Below are 21,611 nucleotides of genomic sequence, written 5' to 3'. Positions count from 1 at the left end.
CTGCCTGTCTCTGTTATAGACACCTCAGCAAGGAACAGAAAAGAGGAAGAGGGCTGAGCTTGAAAGCCCTTACTTAATTGCTAGTAGAAAAAATGGGTAATAAGAATGACCTTGCACCTTATTTATTGACCAGATCTCTGTGAGGACAAAGTACTTGACTTGGTTCTGTATCACTTGAAAGGCTGGCTCTGTGGCCCATAGCTGATGAGTAGGCGTAATAATATAGGGTAATTAAATTTTGTGCTTGCAGACACTTATATGTGAGGGAGGATTTCCCTCTCAAAAATAGCAGGCTCCATTTTCTTCCTAATCACAGAATTTTAAGCTAAATTTGAAGAAGCAGAAATTTCCCATTTGCCATCTTCCACTTATTAGGATAGCCCAAAATGCAGCAGGCTGTGTATGAAAAGGCAGGAAGAGAGCTTACCAGCTACATGAGAATGAGGGGCAAGAGCAACCCAAGTGGGCACAGATGCTCAGGCTGACTGGTTTTGTGGCCTTCTGTTTGTTTGCCTCTCTCTAATTAAAGTAACTCTTCAGTTATAGCTAATATATATATATATATACACACATATATATATATATATATGTATATATAAAATCCCAAATTGCCTTTCAGAGAAAGCAATGGCATCTGTGTTTCTATTGTACTCTGTGTGGATGAGCTTGTCACCCTGTCTTAGGTTTTTCCCCCTGTTTTGCACACTGAAGCCAAAATAGCACGTGTAAAAATGGGACAAATTGCTTCTGTTGAGGCCCGCTGTGGGAGGAATCAGGGTGAGCCCTGATTTGCAGAAGGGATCAGTTTGTAATCAGCTGCACAGGAGGCAAATGGATCTGCAGGCCAAGAGTATCCTTAACAGGATCAGCTGTGATATTTTGCTCAATATGAGCTTGTAATCAAAAATTAGGGAAAATGTTTTGCTGAAAAACATTTGGTTGACGGCAGTTTCTGAAGAAAGTGTCAGGTTGAAAATTAGAGGGACTATGTGTCTTTCTTTGCCTTGTTTTGTTAAGAGAGCTTGAGCTGGGGTCTCACACCCACCTCACAATTCATGCTTTTAATAATTTTGTGAGAATCTTTAGAAACCTGTCCTGCAAGACTCAGCACATGTTCCTTTACATGAGAACGGATAGGATCTTGTTTGCACACATGCTCCTTTCCGGCCTGGACTCTGGGGCAGACCCATGGCGAGGCCTCACTGGAGGAAAGCCCATGCTAGGCGCAGCATTTCTCTAAGGGCAGCTCGCAGCAAACCTTAGCAGAGACTGGAGGCAAATCTTTGCAGCCAGACGTTTGGTTTTGGTGGTGCATTTCTGTGTGGAAGTGCAAGTACCTGTGTACCTGGAGATGACAGAGGATAAGACAGTCTAGAGAGCTGAAGTCAGGTTTCCACCATGCAGGTGGATGGTGGAGATGGAAAAAAGATGGAGAAGGCCCCTGTCCCCAGCACCGTGTGGCTGATGCCCAGCTCCTGGCCCCGTGCCATGTAGCTGGGCCCCAGCGCCTGGATTGCTTTTCTGGCTGTTTCTCCCCGTCCCCCTTCTGCTGCCGGTGCCCGAGAGGCGGCTCCCTGTCCGTCTGCGGCGCAGGGAGTGCTGGCTGCCGCTCGTTAGAAGAATTCCCCCAAGTCAGACCTATGGTACGAGCCGTGTGAAGCGGAAGACAATTAGGGGCTTATTAGTGTCCTGGGGAGACGTGTAACTTGTGTTGCTGGGACTTACCAAAACAGCGAGAGTCTTACCGGCAAGCTCCAGCCGAGAAAAGACTGAGGGATTGTCTCACCTAATTACGGGGAATGGGCCTCTTTGTGTTTGTGATTCGGTACGGTTGTCCGATCGCTTTTCTCTGGCTGCTGGCTCAGGCCGAGCTGGAAGTGTGCTAATTAGAAGAGAAATGGACGTAGTGATCCTGTCAGCTCTCGTTACCGGCGTGGACAAAGCCGAATATTATTCTGAGGCAGTGTTTTGTGAGTGTCCCTCTTCCAGCTCTCATTAAGGGCAAGGTTGGTGGACGGAGAGGGGACTTGACCACATGGGTTGGCTAATGGAGCACAGTTACCGTTACTGTGCTAATTAACGGGCTCAGGAGGCAAATGCTTCTCCAACCAGCGGTCCCAGCAGCTGCACCTGGTGCTTCCAAAACTGAACCATCTCGCTGGGCAAGCCAGGCAAACACTGTGTGTACAAGCAGAGAGGGGGTTATGTATGATGCATCCATCAGCCAAAAGTGCAGAGCCAGTAAAATGGTCTTCAGAGAGATGGAAAGGACATAGTGGTAGAGTAGCAGCAGGTCAAGCTCCAGCAGTCCCTTCTCCCCAGTGGCCCTTCACACAGAGGACAGTGTGTCAGTTTGTGTCCCTGGAAAGTGGGTAGTGAGGAGAGAGCTGAGGAATTGCCAGGACCTCCAGGTGCCATCAAGAAAGAAAGCTCCTGTGAGTTGTTAGGATCATCACAGCTCTCAATGTGCCCAGGAAGTGGAAAGCTGGAAAGATGAAAGGTGACATGGAGGTGAATCAGACTATCCCTCTGTATTGAAGATGTGATGCTTATGGTGTGAGGTGAAAAGCAAGATGTACATATATATCAGGATGATTGTTTTGCTCCAAAACGCCGTGGGGCAACATTGAAACAATGCACAAAAGTTAATGTAGGTGAAGATGATCACCAAAGGAGCTATAGAAAATGCTAAAACCAAAATGTGTGCTTTTGTGCCATTAGCCTAAAACTACTACAGTGAGAGTAAAGAGAGTGACAGCAGATAGTGACCTACTACAAAGGCAGTACAGAGAGACAGAAGATGAAGCAGGAGTCAGAGCAGGTCTGTATTGTCACAGCAGCTGAGATGGCCTCAGCAGAAGGGAAGAATAGTGTGTGCTGAGGAGGCTCAGTGGAAGGAAGTAGTTTTATTAACTCATCACACAGACTTTCATTTTAATACATAGGTGTTTTATAAACAGAGTAACTTGCACAAGTTAATTGCTGGTTGATGTTTCCAAAGTTATGGGAATGTATTAGTGATTAATTCTGATTTGGATGTTGTAATCATTCTAAAGCTTTGGGCTAAATGTAGTAAAACATATAACCATGTCTTAAACCTTTTGATTTTTTTCTCTCTCTTTTAACAATGTACTCATTGCATGCACTCAGGAATGCTTGGGTACTGTTTTCAGACATCCTTTGTCAAGGGTTAAAGTTGCAAGAGGTTCCCTCTTTAGTTTCTTGGGTTATTTTTCCCTGGTGGTGAAGCTGTTCCAGCATGAGGGTTTGTGTCCTTCCAAGTCTCCAGCAACAGTCTCCTGTCATCTTGGATGGAGCTTGAACTCTGACTTGTGCTTGTGCCTCCTTAGTTTTTCTGTCTCCATTAGCTGTGAACCAAACAAGAATCCTTTAGCCATGGCAGCATGTACCCTTGTGTCCAAGCCCTGCAGAGCTGTAAAAGCCTTTCCCTTTTTACTGGGGTTCATTTCCTACTGGCTGCTGTGATGGCTTGAATCTTAGAGTCTTGATCTTAGAAGCCTGATCTCCAAAGAGGGCTTGAGAAGTATCTTCTCTGCAAAGAGGTTTATTCTAGAAGAAGGAGATGTATAATCCTCTTACTAAAACCCAGAGAGGAAAGGAGAAAAGCTTTATTGCTCCTGCCTTACCCCAGTGAGCTGGCAGCTTTTATGCTGCCTCACAATAGAAAGAGGCAAAGGTCTGAACACAAGCACTCTACCTGAGCCGAGGCTTTGTCATGGATGCTCAGTGAAACCCACATCTGCACTGCTTTCTGGTGTCACAGCAGAACAGTTTCTGAAAAGGAAAAAACAACTGCCTGTTACACCGTGTGGCCACTTCAGTCTTGGTCTAAGGAGGAGTCACAAATCACTGGCAGAAAACTAAAGACCATCACACCCATCTCCATTTTTCGTGCTGTGGAAGCTCAAGACTTGAGTGGCATCCTTGTGTAAAGGTTGTGACACTTCCCATGTCAGGACTTCCTCAAGAGATTGGGCTTTACTGGCAGACTCAAGGAGAAAAGACACACTGCTGGTTTTCCAATTTATCTCTGTTTCTTTGCCCAAGGAAGTATTGGTGTCCCTGCTTGTAACACCTCTATTTGACTGGCCTGCCATCTTGCTGTATGGATAATATTAGGTCAAATTTCTGATTTCCAAATACAAATAAGGATCCACTGAGCATTAAAAAAAGTGTTGGTTTTGTGTCCTTGTGAGGATGGCATTCTGGTAAAGAACATCCATCATACAGATTAGCAGTACTCAAGAACATTGTGAAGACAGGTGAAAATATGCAGATGGAGGGAAAGGGTGCAATGGCTTCTTGTGGCCTTCATCAAGACCTTCTGGCATTCACATAACACTCACTAGTTGTATGGTACCTGGCCCATGGGTGTTTGGAGGACATCTCTTCAGCAGTCTGAGTTCTCAACTGCATTACAAAAACCATTGAATTCATGGTGACTTCAGCAAGTATCAGAACTCTGTTGTGCTGTGCATCAGGGAAACACATAATTAGGTGAATGTTTCTGTCCTCCTAAGAGATTATAAGAAGATGAAACAGTAAAAGAATGGGAGAAGAAAAGGAGGCGTCAGGATGTAAAGAGTCTTGTTAGAGGTTATCCAGCACAGTTCAAACCCTGTAACATAGCTACAGTTGAGTGGCCCTTCCACTGCTTCCCATCTGCTTTGTTGTTTCATTAAATAGATGTGGGCTTTAAAGTAAAGAAATAAATAAAAATGCAAATGCCAAAGCAACCAACAGGTGTAAGAAATTTAAATAACAATAAATTACAGTGCAATACCAGACATTTAAATATTTTTTAAGACCTGTAAGAACTATTCTATGAATTTAATTGTTGAGTGACTTTATGCAGTATTAAAGATTTGAGAATTTAAAAATAGAACTTTAAAAATTATGGTTTCTCACAGCACTGTTAAGTGTCACAGAGTGCATGGTATATATGCATGTATTTAGGAGAAAGCTATGAGCATTACAGAGACCTTACAAATAATAAAACATTTTCACTGATGTAGAACACTTATTCTGACCTTGCTGAGCCTTTTACACTTAGACACAGAGGGTCTTTACAGATTTAATGTAATTCCACACTTGCTCGGTCCAAATGTTTGCCGACAGACAAAGGCAGGAAAAACATAATTTTCCTAATTTTGCCATGTTGAAAATCTTGCTATTGCGCTGGTGATCTGTGGGTCTGATCCTGCCTTCACACAGAACATTATTAAAATGATCACTGCAGCTCTCTAGGGAGCTTAAAACTATTTTCTCTAACAAAAGAGAGATAATTTCTCTCATTCACTTCAATAATTTGGAGAGGGAGGAATTTGCTGCAATAGATATTAGTGTACCCCATTTGTATATGCATCTGGGTAAAGTTTACAGGGATTTTACTATTAATAAAATTTTACTATAATAAAATATTATTAATAAGATTTTTTTGGTGGGAGAGATCTGTGGAAATAAAGTGATGTGGAAGACTGAAAGAAAAATAAGTAAGTAAGTAAGTGAGAAGAATTAGGGACTTAGAAATAGGAACTTAGAGGACAGGAGACCAAGATGGGTAAAAAGTACATTTTGAAACGCAGCAAGGCATGGGCAGGAGGTTGGAGCAAATGCAAAGGAGGGAAGGAGGCAGACTGTTAAAAATGCATTATAAGAAGAAAAATAGTGAAAAAAGCAAAACACGAGGGAAGAAAATAGGAAGAGCTGGTGGTTTTCAGCAAGAAGGAAGTCAGAGAAAAGCATCAGTTTAATGAGCAGTGGCACCAGCCAAGGAAGTGTGGCTTTCCTTGTGGATGTATCTCTCAAGACTGCATCATGTGTGGATTCTCTGGTACCTGACAGGAGGTACGCTCGCACTTCAGCAAGGGCAGTCACTGGATTTCTTTCTTAGCCATTTAATGTAATGAAATGTACAGAAAGGTACAGAAATGCACTGCCTACATGGAAAATGGCTGAAATTTGTCTGCGGGTTCAAAAGTCATTGGGACACCCATGTACACCTGGGGATGGATGCTAAGATTAGATGATTAATAGCTGAAATTGCAAATGGACAGAGTGAGTGATAGAGAATGGGAAAACATTAGGAAAATGGGGATTTATATCTGCTGTTAATGCATTTAATTTGCTTTACTGCCATTTCCTTCCCTGGTTTTATAATTTCTAAAAAATGAGGAAGAATCTGTTTAAAGCCCTCCTCGCAAATCAGGCTGACTTCACTGTATCCACACTGGTTGTTTCTGGGGAGAAACAGCAGTTCTGTCTCCAGCATGCAACAAAAAGAGATTCCAGGAGCTGCCCTACCAGCTACAACATCAAAACCTGCCTGGGACCGCACTGAAAGCATATGTGGGACAAAGATACTGCAAAAGCTTTCTGCTCTTTGCACTCTGGGGTGAATTGCAGCTCTATTACTCAAACACTTTAGCTGTTTTTCTGCTGTGCTACACAGCTAATTCCTATCTCATTGGTTCCTGCTGCAGTTATTCTCATCCGGTGTTTTCTAGGGACCTCCTTGTGACTGTATACTGTGGTTTGGACAATACTTGTATTTTTACTGGCATACCATTTTATTTTCAGCTGCTCTATCCCTCATGTCCTTCCATATTTCACTCTCCAAAAATTTCCTGATTTTCAGACAGAAGGTGTCATGTCAAGAGGTGTTAAATAGGACAGAGCTGACTGCTGATCTCTGGGAGGGAGATCTCTCCCTCTAACACAATACCTTTTAATGCATCATTATCCTTTATTTGTGGGTCTCCGGCCAATATTTCATTCCATCTACTGGTGTAGCCAAACCCATTTGCATTAATTTTGAGTAGGATTTATGTATCAAATCTTTACTAAAATCCAAATGTATCAAATCCATCGTGTTCCCATCATCCACTAATTTTGTAATTCTGTTTTAAAAAGCAATCAGGTTTCTCCAGCACAATTTATTCTTTAGAAATCCCTAGTACAAATGCTTGTTTTCTTATCTCTGGGTGGTTAGCAATTTTCCCCCCCATATTTAAAAAATTCTGTTATTTTACTGGTTATAGTTATTCCTGGGAACTCCAAATTTCCTTTTTTTTTTTTGTTTTGTTTTTTTGGGGGCTTTTTTATGGGGTTGTTCTGTTGTTGTTTTGTTTTTGTTTTTGGTTTTGTTTTGTTTTGTTTAATGATCAACTGCACAATTCCTTTCCCCTAGTCAGCTTCCTAGTTTTTGTAACATAACAAAATTATTGTCTGTGACAAAAAAGTAACATTTGTCATTTTCTTTGCAGCAAGTGGATAGATGTCTCTTTTGTCCTGAAAACTTGAGTGTACAGGCAGGGTGTTATAGAGATGATGAGCCAAATGTGCTGTCAGTGAAACAAACGTGTGGAAATCATTGACTTCTTAAGTGAATCCAGTTCGCTTTTTGCCTGGCAATATCCATTCTGGTCAATTGTTATTGCCTACTGAGTAAGTATCAGGAGGGCATTTGTACATGATTTTATTATAATGTTCATAAAAGTCTTAAACTAAGATTAAATAAAAATAGCATCCAAATAAGCTACATCCATATTTGTGTACATACGTAAGTGATAAGTATTATTGAGGGAAGCTAACAAAAAGAACACCATATTATCAGAACAGTAAATTAATTTTGCCTCAGCACTGGATTGAAGACTGGTCATCAAAATAATGCCTAAATAGTCAGCCCCTATAAATTCTGAGAAGCTGTCCTACCACACTGGTTATAAATCCCAGCTTGGAGCTATATCAAGTAAACAGTCTGTACTTTCAAGGGCTAAGTATCTGATGTTTTCTCATGTCTAGCACTTATGTAACTTCAAAATACCTTTAGCTGGGAGAAGGTATGGATAGATAACGCAGAATCAGCTGTCCCTGTACTTCTTTTCTCAGAGTCACTTCTCCAGATCTGCAGGAGATACTTGTCAGCGCCTTAGTCAGAAGTCAGGGGCAAACCTTTTGCTGCTTGTGCCTGACTTGTGCTGCTGGACTGCAGTTCATCCAATACCCCCATGCCAGTCTCATGTTTGCCAAAGCACCCTCTTCACTCTGGACTTTTGTCCTTGCTTAGAGGGACAGAGAGACAGATTCTAGGAAGGAGGAATTCACTTGGTCTCTTACTCTTTTCAAGGTTACAGCTCCGTGGCTCTCAAGGAGACATATACTCCTGGTGACTTCCTGATCTAAAAAGAGAAAGATTTCCTTCTCCTTCATCCTTGTGGTTCACACTGCCTTGCAGCATCTTCAAACAAATTAGATATAAGATCCCCCTTGGGACTCTTCAGTTTAATTCAAACAAGTTTGCAACAGATCAGCACTGCTGTGCATGAACATAGTGCCATGTAAGCGAAATGTCCAAAAATATTCTTTATTTTCTACAGCATGGAAACTGACAGCTTTTGGTTCTCTCATTTCAAAATGTTAAAATGCAATTTGTTTTTATTTGGGTCAGTCAAATGTGTTGAAAAATTCCAACATTTAATGGAAAATTTAATACAAAATTCCTACAGAAATAATGGGAACAATACTAGCACAAAGGTCAGGCATTCAACATTTATTCATCAGCAAAATAAAAATGCATTTGGGCTAATGATAAATTTCATAATTTCTATTCCTTCTCCTAACCTAAAATGAGATAAATGTTCTTATTTTTCTTGCAAACAAGATAATTACAGTAACCCTCTTACTCCTGAGCAAGGCCATCGATCAGGCATCTTCTCTTCTCAAACCCAGATACTGATAGAGAATAGTTACTTAACAGCTCTTTAAGGTGAAAGATGTTTGAAATTATAGAAAAAGTCTGTGCACCTGTGTACACTTTTCTGCTAACTGGCTTCTCAGGCACATGAAGTGAAGTATTTGGATTAAAAATTTGTGCATCATGTACTGCATTTGGGTTGGAACTGTAAAATTTTGATCCTGAGCTCTCATTCAAGCTTAAAATACAAGCTGGTTTTCTGGTGATTGGGAGCTATGTCACAGGGAGCACCAGAAAAATAACCTTCTTTGAACTTCAGAACTGGAGGGTGATCTGCTTGGTGTAAACATGGGCTATGGATATTTGTTAGTTTTTGACTGTTTAGCAGCATCTTGACTTAAAATTCAGCCTTCTAATTGCTTTGGGAAGGTTGTAATCCAGCCTTGCAGAATAGGTGCCAATTATACCTGTGCCAACACAGGCATATTCATAGTAGTTATGGCACAGATTTTAAAGCAACATTGCATCTAGCTTCTGTTGTTGGCATCATAATTTTGAGCTACTTCACACAGGCTCTGTGTATGTGAAAAAGTTTCTGAAGCCAGACTCAACAGAAAGCAATTCTTAAGTATGAAAAAAGGCTGGAAATATTTCAGAAAAATCAGAGCTAAGAAGCACTCCCTCCAGCCATTCCTACTCCTCAGATTCAGAGTAGTCCTCTGAGCCTGTTGTATTGTCTTATGCTGCAGAGGTACCCAAATTAAATGGAGACACTGGAGAATCAGCAGGTCTCTCTTTTAGAAGTCACTGATTACAGATGGTGGTGTGGACAGATTCAGACCAGCTTCAGCTGCAAATGCAGTTGTGAGGTAGGTCTTTGTGGCTGGACACGTGGTGCAGGGATGTTAGTGCTGAGCAACTGCTTGTATCTGCCAGATCAGAGAAGAACAGATGTAGTCAAGAAAATCTTAGTGTTCTACATCTAATGTTCTTCCTCCTTGAAATGGCCTGAGCTATGTCCAAAGAGGAAAGCAACAGAAAGGCTATCAAGGAACAAGCAGTGTCACCATCTGAGCACAGTTCTCATCCAGTGACACAAATGACTGCTGCAGCATCTTGTGCTGGCCCAGGTGTCACCAAGGGCATCCTTGCCACTGCTCAGGTAATCATCTTTCTAAAACACTCCAACCTGCTGGAAGTGCAGATTGCTTTCCAGAATGGTAATCTTCCTTCTCTCAGACAAACAATTTGCTGAGACCGCCTCGTCTTTTTTGGATTCCCAAGAACAAGACAATTCCAAAGCTGAGATAAAAAGGAAATTAAATTCTAACAAGTTACCCTGTCATTGATAACAGCAATAGTTTCCATGATGCTAACTTACCTGGAAAGCTTATGTATAGTTTGTGTAGGGATTACTTGCACTTTTACTACTGTAAAACAAACTATTGGTATTACATACTTTTCCAACTTTTTTTTCCTCCAGCATCCACAGACTTAGTACAGAAAGGAGTTTGCCTAAATTTAATGGAATTCTGGATGTACAAACGACCTGTATTTAAATACCAAAAGCTTGTTATATACCAATCACCAGTCTCCCTGGCTGAAATGACATCACCCTAAGTCACACTATACTGTTATAGGATGGATTTCTCTGAGGAAACACCTCTCAAATAAATGATTCTATGCTATCCTGATTCTTACATCAGTATGACAATCCTAGTCAGGCTACTTAGCACTTCCTCAAAGATCATATCTGTTACTGCTTACCCAGAGCTTTAGAGCTGTGTAAAATTTCCTGCTACTAGAACTGGACTCAGCAATTTCCTTACAGACAGAAGGAGCTCCTGACTCAGTTAACACAGAATCATGAACACTGGAAAAGACCTTGAAGATTGAAACCAACCATTAAGGTAACTCTGACAGGTCTACCACCATATCCCTAAGCACCACATCTACATGCTTTTGGAAAGTATCAAAAAGGAAGTTTTATTAAAGCTTAGACCTCAGAAGAATCATGGGCCCTATGAAATATTCCTTCTTCTGAAAAGAACTCAGCATGAGACCGTGGCATTTGGTGGGTGAGGCTTTCTACAGCAAGAGAGCTCTAAATGTTCAGTGAGTTAAAACATGCAGAATGCACTTTTCCTATCTGGATCTACCTCAGGCATCCTGTTAAAGAGGGAACCACTTAATCTACGTCCATCCTAGCACTCCAGTAAGCTGATGATAACATTACACGAGCTCACATGTATATGGTTAAACGTATCCCTGTTTGAGATTCTTTCAGCACTGTTGATGAAGTCTGTGTCAACACAGAAAAGAGGAAGAAATTCATGAGGAGGTAACCCAGTGCTATACCTAATGCTTAATATTATTGCACCAATGTACAGTCTTTGTATTTACACTACAAGGCAACAGCCTTGTAATAGTCAAGATGAGAAATGGCCAAGGTTTAGCCAATTTCAACAATGGATTTAGAGAGAAAAAGGGGAAACTACCTTCCTGGGCTCCTCCAAATAACTCCTCTCCCAGGTTCTAAATGATAAATGCCACTATAAAAGTTGCTGGGGTGTTCTCCTCTCAAATGCAACTTAAATTATGGACACCTTCTCCTGAAAGAGACAGACATGGGAAAGGTTCTAAGCAAGTGAGCAAAATTTATTTGTCACATGGGTCCATTTGGCCTCTGTACCATGAATCATCACCCAGTCCGGGTGTGTTTTGGGTAGAAAGAAGGAACAACAAATAGGAGAAGGGTATTAAATAATGATTTCCACAGAGACCAGTCAGCTTTACCCGACTCCATGAAATTTAAACAAGAGAGCTTGAAAATTAAACACCATTTCAAAGGGATAAAGGGCAGTTTACAACTTAGCAGTGGAATATAACAACAGAATATCAAAGCAAGTTGATTGGTCAGGTCTCTAAAAGCCACTGTCAGCAAGATGCAGATGAGACACCTATATTTTTCGTCCTTTCTGATCACACCAAGAATGTGAAGATGGCATAGCACTTTCAGAGGCGACAGAGGCAGAAATAAGGCAAAAATAAGGCAGAGGAATGATGCCAATGTGTGAAGTGTCTGAGAAGGCTTCAGTTGCAATGCAGCTTCCTCTGGCTGAAGAGCTCCAGTGGTAAGGTCAAACTGTGATTTATGATGTTTTTTTAGATTCTTCACCACACTTCCATATGCTCACAGAAGAGCTGTCTGCAATTTTGCCAGGAGATCTCATTTCTTCGATGTCTATTATCCAAGCCTTCATTGCCCATAGCAGTGCAAAATACCTTGGTGTGAATTAAGCGTGTCTGCCTGGACAGTCCAGCTATTACTGTGCTCTGTAGTCATTGTGCTCACCAGCATGGCTTACTCCTCATTCCTCCTCTCAGCCACTTTCTGTATTGGCTTACCATTGAATCCTGATCCAAGTTTACTAACCAGGCACTACATCCATGATGTCTATGGCAAGACTTCCTGAAAATGAGATGGAGTCTAAGGGTGGTGAGCCCTCCCACAGCAACAAGAAGCCATCACAAACTTCTGTGACCTTTCAAGTACATTTCTCTAGCCACATCCTCTCTGACATAATTAGATGGTAGCCTTTAAAAAAGGCTCGTTTGTCCCTTTCCTCAGCATTGCCAGGAACATCCCAGATCTGTGAGTTGCCAGTCCCCCAGGAGAAGAATAGCCGTAAGGCCGGACTTCTGGCAGTCATCTTCAGGTAACCTGCCTTGTGAAGATGGTTCTATGGTCAAGGCCCAGGGTGTAGGGCTCAAAAAGTTGCATCCAGTTTAGATTTTCAATGTAACCTTGGTTGTATAATGTAGCCTCTCTCTGCAGAGATTCTACCAGTTCTACAAAGGTGAGATAAGGATACATGTGTAAATCCAGAGGACATGCCTGAATTCTCTCCATTGAGGGAGATCAATAGGATGTTAGGTAAACAGCTCTCTTGCTGTCCTGTGATTTGCATGCAGCAAAGAGCAACTGAGAAAAGTCTTATTGCAAAAAGATTCCTTTTTTCAATTAGTAGTTGTATGATGTGAACATGAAGTGACTAATCATGTCCTGCAGTACAGCAAGCACGGGTGCATGCAGCCTGCCAGCAGCTGCTGCGGACTCCTGTTGAAGAGATGGACCTGTGGCATCTTCCATCGCCCTGGACACCCTGCTGGGGCTGTGGGCATGGTGGGGGACTGCTGGCCCAGCCTGCTGGGAGCTGCAGCCTTGGGAGCCCTCATCCCTTGCACATCTCTCTCCCCTCCTGCCTGCACGCTTGGCTTCTTGTCCTCGAGCTCCCAGCCCATCACCAACCTCCAAACTCCTCTCCTCCTGCTTTATCACCACAGGGAGCCCTCCTGCCGCGTCCCCTCTGGGGTGTCTGTCCTCCCGACGCCCTGTGGCCACGGCCCCCAGCATCCCACCTCCCACAGGGCAGCCTCACTTGTCCCCTCCCTGGGCCGCCCAGGTGAGTGGGCGGCAAGCGGGCACCAGAGGGAGGCTGCACATCACCTGACCCCCTCCAGCTGATTCCCTCAGACAGGACGTCAAGTTAATGAGCCCTCAGCCCTGTAATTAGCTGTCAATTACCTCAAATTAATCAACTCCTCGCCTAATTAAGCATAATCGGCAGGTGGGCAGAAAACGGGCCATTGTGCGGGAGCCATGAGAAAAGCATGGCTGGCAAACTTGTTTAGGATCAGCGGCGCATTCCCGGACGCCGCGCCACCGACACCCGGGCGCCCGGCCCGGCCCGGCCCGGCCCGCCGTGAGGGGGCAGCGCGGACGGGCCCCAGGGGCTGCGGCCCTGCTGCTGCCCGGGCCTGCAAAGAGCCACGGCCCGGCCTTTGGGGAGGCGTTTCTTCCTGCGAAATACCCGCACCACCCAGCCTTAATGCACCATTTCGCCCCGCGTCTTTTCTCTCCCTGGCTTGCAGTGCTTTCTGCGCTCCTACCCTTCTCATGGCTCCCTGAGAAAGGGAGTGAAACGCACGCCCTGTTCCCTGACCCAGGTCCTTCTCAGTTCAGAGCACAGCAACTTAACGGTGTGGAGATACATCTGGCTGGAAAACAGGGTTTCAACAGGCACTAATTACTACCTATGAGTATGAGTCATAGTGAATTACTTTTTGTGTGGAATTAACACAATCCAAGAAACTCCCCATCCATCCTCCAGAGCTCTGTTTGGCGAAGGGGAGACATTCCCTGCCGAGGCCAGGGAAGGAACAGGACTCCTGCCAACTTTTGGATGTCACTGGAGTGCAGGATGCAAACTGCTCTCCACTGCCTGATCCTGCATCCTGCCACTAAATCCCAGGGAGCACCCACTTTATCTAGAGGCAAACAGCACAGTATCTTTCTGAGTTGCAGAGAAGGAGAGCTGGGGAAAATGCAATTTTGTCGTAAAACTATTGTGCTCAGTATTAAAGTGAAAGGTTTTGATTATGCCTAGAAAGTCCTTTTTTTTTTTTTTTTTATGTAGCCAGATTATCACCCAGCGCGCTGGATTTACACTGCATTAGTGATTGTCAAGATTAGAGCAGAATCCCCAGATAACAAACAGGAACACAAGACGTCAATTTATGACATAATAGCAATAGTAATGCAAAAATAATCATAGTTGAAAGAAGGATGCAGTGGAGGGCAAGTTGAATATCTTGGCTCTGAAGAGAGACGCTTCCTGCATTGGAGGGGCTTTGATTAAAAAACCCTATTATGTCCATAAGTATAATTTTATATTTCTTTTTCCTGACAGGAAAAACAACAGCCCGGCAAAGCTGGCACATGAAACCACCAGCAATTATAGAGACAAGTTAGGCAGCCTTCCCCCTGGACCCTGCTAAGTGTCTATGCAGGTCACAAAAGCTTCCTAGACCTCCCAAAAGAAGGTGTGCATAAAACTTGGCATTCCTTTGCCTGCAGCTACCTGGAACACAAGCCCAAGAAGAGAGGCTGCAGGCAGCCAGCCCCTGCCCTGCAAAGGGTGTGAGAGAGGCTGCGGAGTTGCCATGCTGGGGAACGAGCTGGATCCTGGCAGCTGGCCTGACCCCGAGGGATTAGAGACTCCCCCACCTTCCCAGCTCACATGGTGGCACACGCTGCAGCCGAGCCCACGAAGCCCCTTTTTTTTTTTTTCCTGCCTGCCCTGTTCTCAGTCAAGCGCTTATTACTGCAGCAGGAGGCGTGGGCAGGGACTCCTCTGCACACATAATGCAAGAGCCATGAGATGCTGGGGGACTCAGTGTCCCCTCTGTCCCCTTGTCAAAGCCACTGTTTTCCAGAGCTTCTCCTGCACCTGCCATCTGAGGGTGATCACTAGACCCTTCTGGGGGAAAACATCTTTTTTTGGGGGGAACCAGGAACCACTCCAATATCCTTGTTTCCCTCATTTATGAATTTTTTTTTCCAGACCCTTTTCTCCATCACGTGTGTTCCTTTGGCTGAAGCACTGATCCCACTCTTTGGGGTCCATCAGCACATTCACGAGGACCAGGCTGGAAGGGATGCACTGCATGATGGTGTCATGGATGCTGACATGAGCTGCAGACAAACAGAACTCTCCAGCAGTTCCCTGCTAATTTACCGGTATGCTGCGTATGCATGCTGGTTTCACCTGCTCATTCCCATTTCTAGCAGGAGCACTCAAATGACTTCTATCAAGGCTGACTACCCATTTCTACTATTAGCAGTCCTCTTAATCACTCATATCTCTTTTGGTTGGGGAGTGTGAAGTTCTCCAGATCTGATCTCTACCCAGGGAAGCAGTGGCTGCTTTGACCATGCTGTGTTTGAGCAAAAATGGCCCAGGGATTTATGACTTTAAGGGCCCAAGCCACAGAATCCTTATCCCTTTATAAACCAAAACTCTATCTCTGTGGAAATTAAAGAAAAAAACCCAAAATAACAGAGAAACAGGCAGTAGAAGTCTGTTAGGACTAAAATGATGAAGCAATTTCAATGATCCATTGAAAATCAATTGCAACAAGGGCTAGGTTGTTACAGGTAAAGAAATGGTGCTGAGAGAGGCAGTGTTGCTGCTGCTGGGGTGCTGCTGCTGCTGCCTGGAGACCTCCTTGCATGGTTGAGCGAGTGTGCAAGGCACTGTACAGTCGAATGCTGCCCCATGGAGAAGCAAGGGTTTGACTGGGACTGCACACAGCCACCTCTTATGGGAGCATACCTGGAGCCTGGCTGCTGGCTGCAGAGCTACCTCTTGGAGAGAAAGAGGAGGGGTACAGGGGGAAGGTCAGAGCAGATCAGAGGAATGCAGCAGCTATTCAAGTTGGAAAAAGATATCTATTCCTATCTCTGACACTGTTTGAACTTGACTGGCCACTCCAGCTGTACCAGACTATGCTCTCCTGCAGGTAGTGCCCCAGCTGGGAAAATGCTCTTCTCTCCCTTGGCACTGTCATAACAAACACCAAAAAAAGCTGGATAAGCAGTGAAGCTGTGCCATTCTCTGAGTTTGAAAAAGCAAAAGCTATAACTATTTCATTAATTATTTTGGCCAATGAGTTGGAAACAACAGCAGGGAATTCACAATCACTCGCCTGTCATTCTGTCTGTACACAATACTGTTTGCAAGGATCATGGTCACCATCTCATTTACTTTGTGCAATGCCGTAACATTGAGGCTGGCCATGTTTTGGTTTGGTCATTCCTTACTGCACTGCCTTGGCAAGCAGCAGAAGTAGTTTGAGGGGAAGGCACTGCAGCTCTAAACAGTTGTTTCTACAAAAGCCTTGAGCTTCTCTGGACTTAACAGCTAAGTGGAACAAGGTGGAGAGTGACATCTTACTGACCAATTCCTCTGTGCAGGTCTACTCCATGATTATAAAAGTAAAGGACTCAGGTTAGAAAGTACTTAGTGCATGCATAAGTGTTTTAAACATTGTGATTCTCCTACATAGTTCATTACAACACAGTCTGCAGTCACATATTTGTAGTGTTGCAGTCTTTTCCTGGCCATGCATGAAACCAACTTCAGTAACAGCTGAGTAACCACTGAAAATAGCAGCCAGTCCCCAAGGCCAAGAGTTTTGAGCTACCTTTCGTCAGATCCTGCTTGCCCTGGCCGCCATGGGAAGGTGCACAGCAGTCTGCCAACATCAAGATTTAAGAAAAGCTTAAAGGAAATTCACAAATGTGACTGTGTCCCAGCTGGTGAACAGCCTCATCCTGGCACCGAGGGTATGCACACACAAACACGTGCAAGTCTGCTTAACAAGGTGCAAGCATGCAATGTACCTGGGCAGGAGTCCCAGGGTCCAGGAGCAGCTGTGCCCAAGCCAGGAGCCTTGAGAGTGACCAAGACAAGAGGCTGGGTGTGGAGATGCTCCGGCACAGCTCCATGCTGCCAGGCAGGAGTCGGCTGCCAGGCAAAGCAAGCCACATCTATCCCTGCCTGTCTGTGTAGACACACACTGAGTAACTGTGGCTGCTTCCCAGAGCAAGTTTCTAAGCTTCATTATATTTTTACTTGTCTTGCAAGGGACAGAGCAAGTGCTCTGATAAATGAAGAGAAAGGCTGCTTGCTTTGCAGGAGATTTATGTGACAGTCTCTCTCTCTCAGTCCAAGAAATCCTGTGTGCTGTTCCTCACAGTTGTCATCCCTAGACAGCTTTAGAGAGGGTGCACTGGACTTGGGGAGCCAGCAGATAAACACACTGTCACTGTCCCTATGCTGGAACTAACAGCATTCATCAGCTCAGTCTGGGTGCTACTGAAAGGCACACTGTACTGGTTTGTCCTCAGTGTTGCTCCAGTGACCTGAGATAGCCTCACAGCCCAGGTGGCTTCAGAAGACCCTTTGCATCACTACCAGTGCCTGTGAGCATGGCTGCTGCACAGTCCCTGCATGTGTCAGTCCCTCACCCACTGTGGATGCTGAAAAAGCTGCAAGTTCTGTTGGTAGGTTCATGATGCTGGATGGGGACACCACTGCTAAGAGGGCAGAGGGCACAGATGGCCCCAGGCCAGGGGCTGTGCCCGTGAAGGCAGCAGTGGGTCCAGGATGTGCTGCCCAGCGTGCTGAGGCTGTGGTGGGCAGCAAGCAGGAACCGTATGGAAGGTGCTGCCAAACGAGGCCATTGAAGCAAAGGCTGCAAATGAGTTTAGCAGACAGACATTTTGAGGAGGGGGAGGCAGAGGGAGTGGAGGAGAAAGGGAGAGCTCAACATCACAACCAAGAGGAGCCTGCCAGAGCCATACAGTCCTGGTGAACAGTGCTCCATTTCCCCTCACCACACACCTTTTCCCAGTGCCTTAACTTTAGGATCCCTCAATGAAAGAGGGGACCAAGGTGTCGTGGCCCCTTCTTTGTTTTTAATTACTTCCCATTTTAATCTTGATTTGCATGTCGATCTCTCAGAACTGGGCCAGGGACTCTACAAAGCCCTTGTCAGCAACTCCCCCAATAATAAACAGGAAAAGGCTTAAGGGGCAAATCACTTGCATGTTAATGAGACTGTTTGCTGGAGTCAAGAGAGAAAACAGCAAACAAACAAATGGACTGAATTCCAGCGGCAGCTGTTTGCTCCTTAATCTCGGCTTGTCAGAGCTGCCCTTTGATGGGACACAATCTACACAAACGATTGTGCTAAATCTTCTAATCTACGTCCTCATTATTACATCCCTTCTTACGCATGTAAATCAGGGACAAACTCATTTTAATATTTAGATAGATTATGGAAGGGAAGGGGAGGGGATTGGAGGGGAAAGGAGCTGCTGGTGGTGTCTGCTCCTGCCGGTTAGGAGGGGTGTTAATGAGGAGCACAGGGAGGGGAGCTGTCTGCATAGAGCCCAGGGCAGCAGCAGGAGGAGGAGCACCTGTTGTCAAGGCAAAACGCGGAGTATAAAGGGGCAAGGACACTGACACTGGTGTTCTGGAGAAGACACGGGCATGGGCTAGCATTGGCAAGGTGATGTGACAGGGTGCTGAGGAAGACCTCACCCTGGCATTTCCCAAGCCTTCTACCCATGCACTCAGCCCCTGGCTTTATCAAGGTGGGATGCTGGAGGAAGGCTTGGCGTTGTACATAGGGGTCTTGGTGGTGGCATAGTGAGAGGTGACCAGGGCCCACTGTGGAGGCACACCAGGGCTGTGCCATTGTCCCTGGGTACCCTGCAGTGCAGGGCCTCCTTGCAGCACAGCACTGCTGTCTCCTACCCCTCCTTGACCTGCCCTCACTGTTACTGAGCTGAGGATCAGATCAACCAGCAGGCTGGAGACACAAGCTAACACCTCACTGCAGAATTCAAGGATGCAGTCTCACCATCTCCACATAAATGTCATTAGAGCTGTGGTTATGATCTTTAATAATGCTCAAAATAATTGCTTTTACAACAAATACAACTGTTGGGAAAAGGGCTCTCCTGCATTTCCCTGCCTCCAGCATCTCCTAATCCAATTGTCAACCTACAAGCTGCCCCTTAACCTTCTTCTTTAACTGCAGCAAACTCATGATACACTAGCCTTATTTCTCTGAGCCCCTCATCCTCCTCTGCTCCAGGAGGGGCTATCATATCATAAAATAGGGAAAAAAATTAAAATAACCTGGTTAGTTCACAAATTTGCCATTGACCTCACACTGTGAAGGAAGGGTGCGGAAGATAAGCAATACCTTGGTCCACAAAAGGTGAGTACAGAAGAACAGCAGAGGCAAGCAGGAATATAATCAAAAAGGCCAAGCATAAAATAAGTTTGTAAGTAGCAGAATAATCAAAGTGAACAAGAAATCATTCTGTAAATTCATTAGTAGCAAGAGGAAGACTAAGCAAAATATTGGATCTCTGCTCAACAGGGAGTGAAAATTATTGACAGAGGATAATATTAGAGAAACTAACAACAGTGATAAGGAAGTAAAATCTTGGCATAGAATAAGACAAGTGTATGGGAGAGGTAATGTTATTGAGTTAGATGCATTCAGATTTATTTGGCATAACGAGCTTCATTGAAGGTGCTTAGAAATTTGGCTACAGCAGTCTCAGAGTTAGTAGAGGCTGTCTTCCAGAAAACTTGTAGGGATGTGGTGGAGTACAGGAAAATCAGAGGCATTGCTCTTACAGAAGTGAAGGAAAGGGTGATGGGTAATTATAGACCAATCAACATAATTCCCTTTCCCATTAAAATTCTGGAAAAAATTACCTAGTTATCTCTAAATATCAAAGGCTAAAATGAGAAAATCAATTGTTTCCAGTGTGAATTTGTCAAGGATCATCCCTTTCAGTCAATTTAATTTCTTGCTGTAGCAAGGCAACAGGTCTTGTAGACAAAGAAGGAACAGAACAGGTTGAGTATCTTTACATCTATAAGATATTTAGGCTCAATTTCAAAAGCTATCCTTGTAAGTAAACTAGGGAAATATAAATTAGCAGAAACTAACATTAGATAGATGAAAAATTAGTTGAAAAACTGTGTTCAGTGAATAGTCCTCAGTGGTTTACTCTCAAAATAAAAGATGTATTGAGAATAGCTCCATGAAGATCTGTTCTGGGTCTGGTTCTGCTCACTGCATGAATTAATGGATGACAAAAGAGGGAGTGGGCAGATCAGGAAGACACAGACCTGCAAGTCACTTTAAGTACACTGAAGGACAGACTTAGCATTCAAAATCATCTTGGCAATTTCAGAAAGTAGTTGAAAAAACGTAGATGCAAATCAGTAAGAAACCATGCAAAGAATCTCAGTGATGCAGAAAGAATGAAATGCATAAACAGGGGTTGGAAAACAACTTGTTATGCAGCAATTCTTCCAAAAAAGCAGTAGGGGTTAGAAGGGATTACAAGCACTGTCAAAAATAGTATAGTGTTGCAAATAAATCAAACCTACTGCTGCAAAGAATGGATAAGACAACAACTATCAAGAGCTCTGGAAATTACCCTCCTTGTATTCAGCACTGGTGAGGCTTTAGTTGGTATATTGAGCCCAGTTTTGGAATCGCCTTTCTAAGTGGACTCTTTGGAGAGTGCCTAATGGAGGACAGTGAGAATGATCACAGATCTGACACATCCTGCAAGGAAAACCTCAAAGAACTGGTGCTGTGTAACCTGAGGAGGGAAGATGGAGAGGGGATAAAAGAAAATCCCCAAGCATTAAATCTGTATAGAAAGAAGGAAAAAAGCTGCCCTTTTTGCCCATGACACAGGAAATTGTAGTAGGAAAGATCTATGTTAGACATTAGGAACAAAATTAGGAAAAATGAGCAGGGGGTGTGAAATAGACTGCAAGGAGACACTGGAAGAGATTACTTAGATGCTTGTCCCTCTGTCAAGAATGAGATGGGTATGACTGGTCATGGCACAGGGCAGAAGGGACCAAGAGACAGCTTCTCTGGGTTCCCACTAGTCCTAATTTTCTAGCAATCCATCTCTTCATTTGACATCCACCATCTAATCTTCAGCAGTGTTTGAGATGCAAGTACACTGAGAGAGATGAGGTATGAGGAAGTGACGCTGGTTCACTGAACACATCACTGCTGTCCTCACCCACACCCCACTGTGTTCTTACTAACCAGGAATGACAACAGGATGCAGACCTGAAAAATGATGGAAACCCAAGAGTTGAGTGAACTCTGGAGGTGGACACAGTACTGGCCCTTACCGTTTTCTGGGGTCTGGCTAAAGGCAAAGGGCAGAGGTGTGCCACCCAGATCACTGCTGTGTCAGTCCATGATTGATCGAGCATTGCTGTGAGAGTTGAAAGAGTGGTGGGAGCATCTGCTTCTCCATCACCACCAGATAACCAGCGTGACTGCTGGTACTGCTCCTCTCTGCTAGGAAAACTAAATCAAGTGATGCCTTGAAGACTTAAAATAAACTGTCTATATACCATAATAGAAATACCTATTTCTGCAGCATTTCCTTGGGGAAATCTAGGGAGGTTGTAAATGCATG

General features: G+C 44.2%; 1 long non-coding RNA gene across 1 annotated transcript in view; it reads right to left on the bottom strand.

Annotated features, from left to right (window-relative positions):
- Nucleotides 1-641: 641 nt before the first annotated feature.
- LOC116997652 overlaps nucleotides 642-21,611 on the bottom strand; it is a 31,870-nt gene continuing 10,900 nt past the window's right edge. The window contains exons 2-3 of the long non-coding RNA XR_004418221.1: nucleotides 3,719-3,795; nucleotides 642-3,368 (exon numbers count right to left, since the gene is read on the bottom strand). This is a non-coding gene — a long non-coding RNA (uncharacterized LOC116997652). The remainder of the gene's footprint in view (nucleotides 3,369-3,718; nucleotides 3,796-21,611) is intronic.

This window comes from Catharus ustulatus, chromosome 6, assembly GCF_009819885.2.
Source record: "Catharus ustulatus isolate bCatUst1 chromosome 6, bCatUst1.pri.v2, whole genome shotgun sequence".
Classification (NCBI taxonomy): Eukaryota; Metazoa; Chordata; class Aves; order Passeriformes; family Turdidae; genus Catharus; species Catharus ustulatus.
The sequence above is the reverse complement of the archived record's forward strand: the minus strand, read 5'-3'. Positions and strand labels throughout refer to the sequence as shown.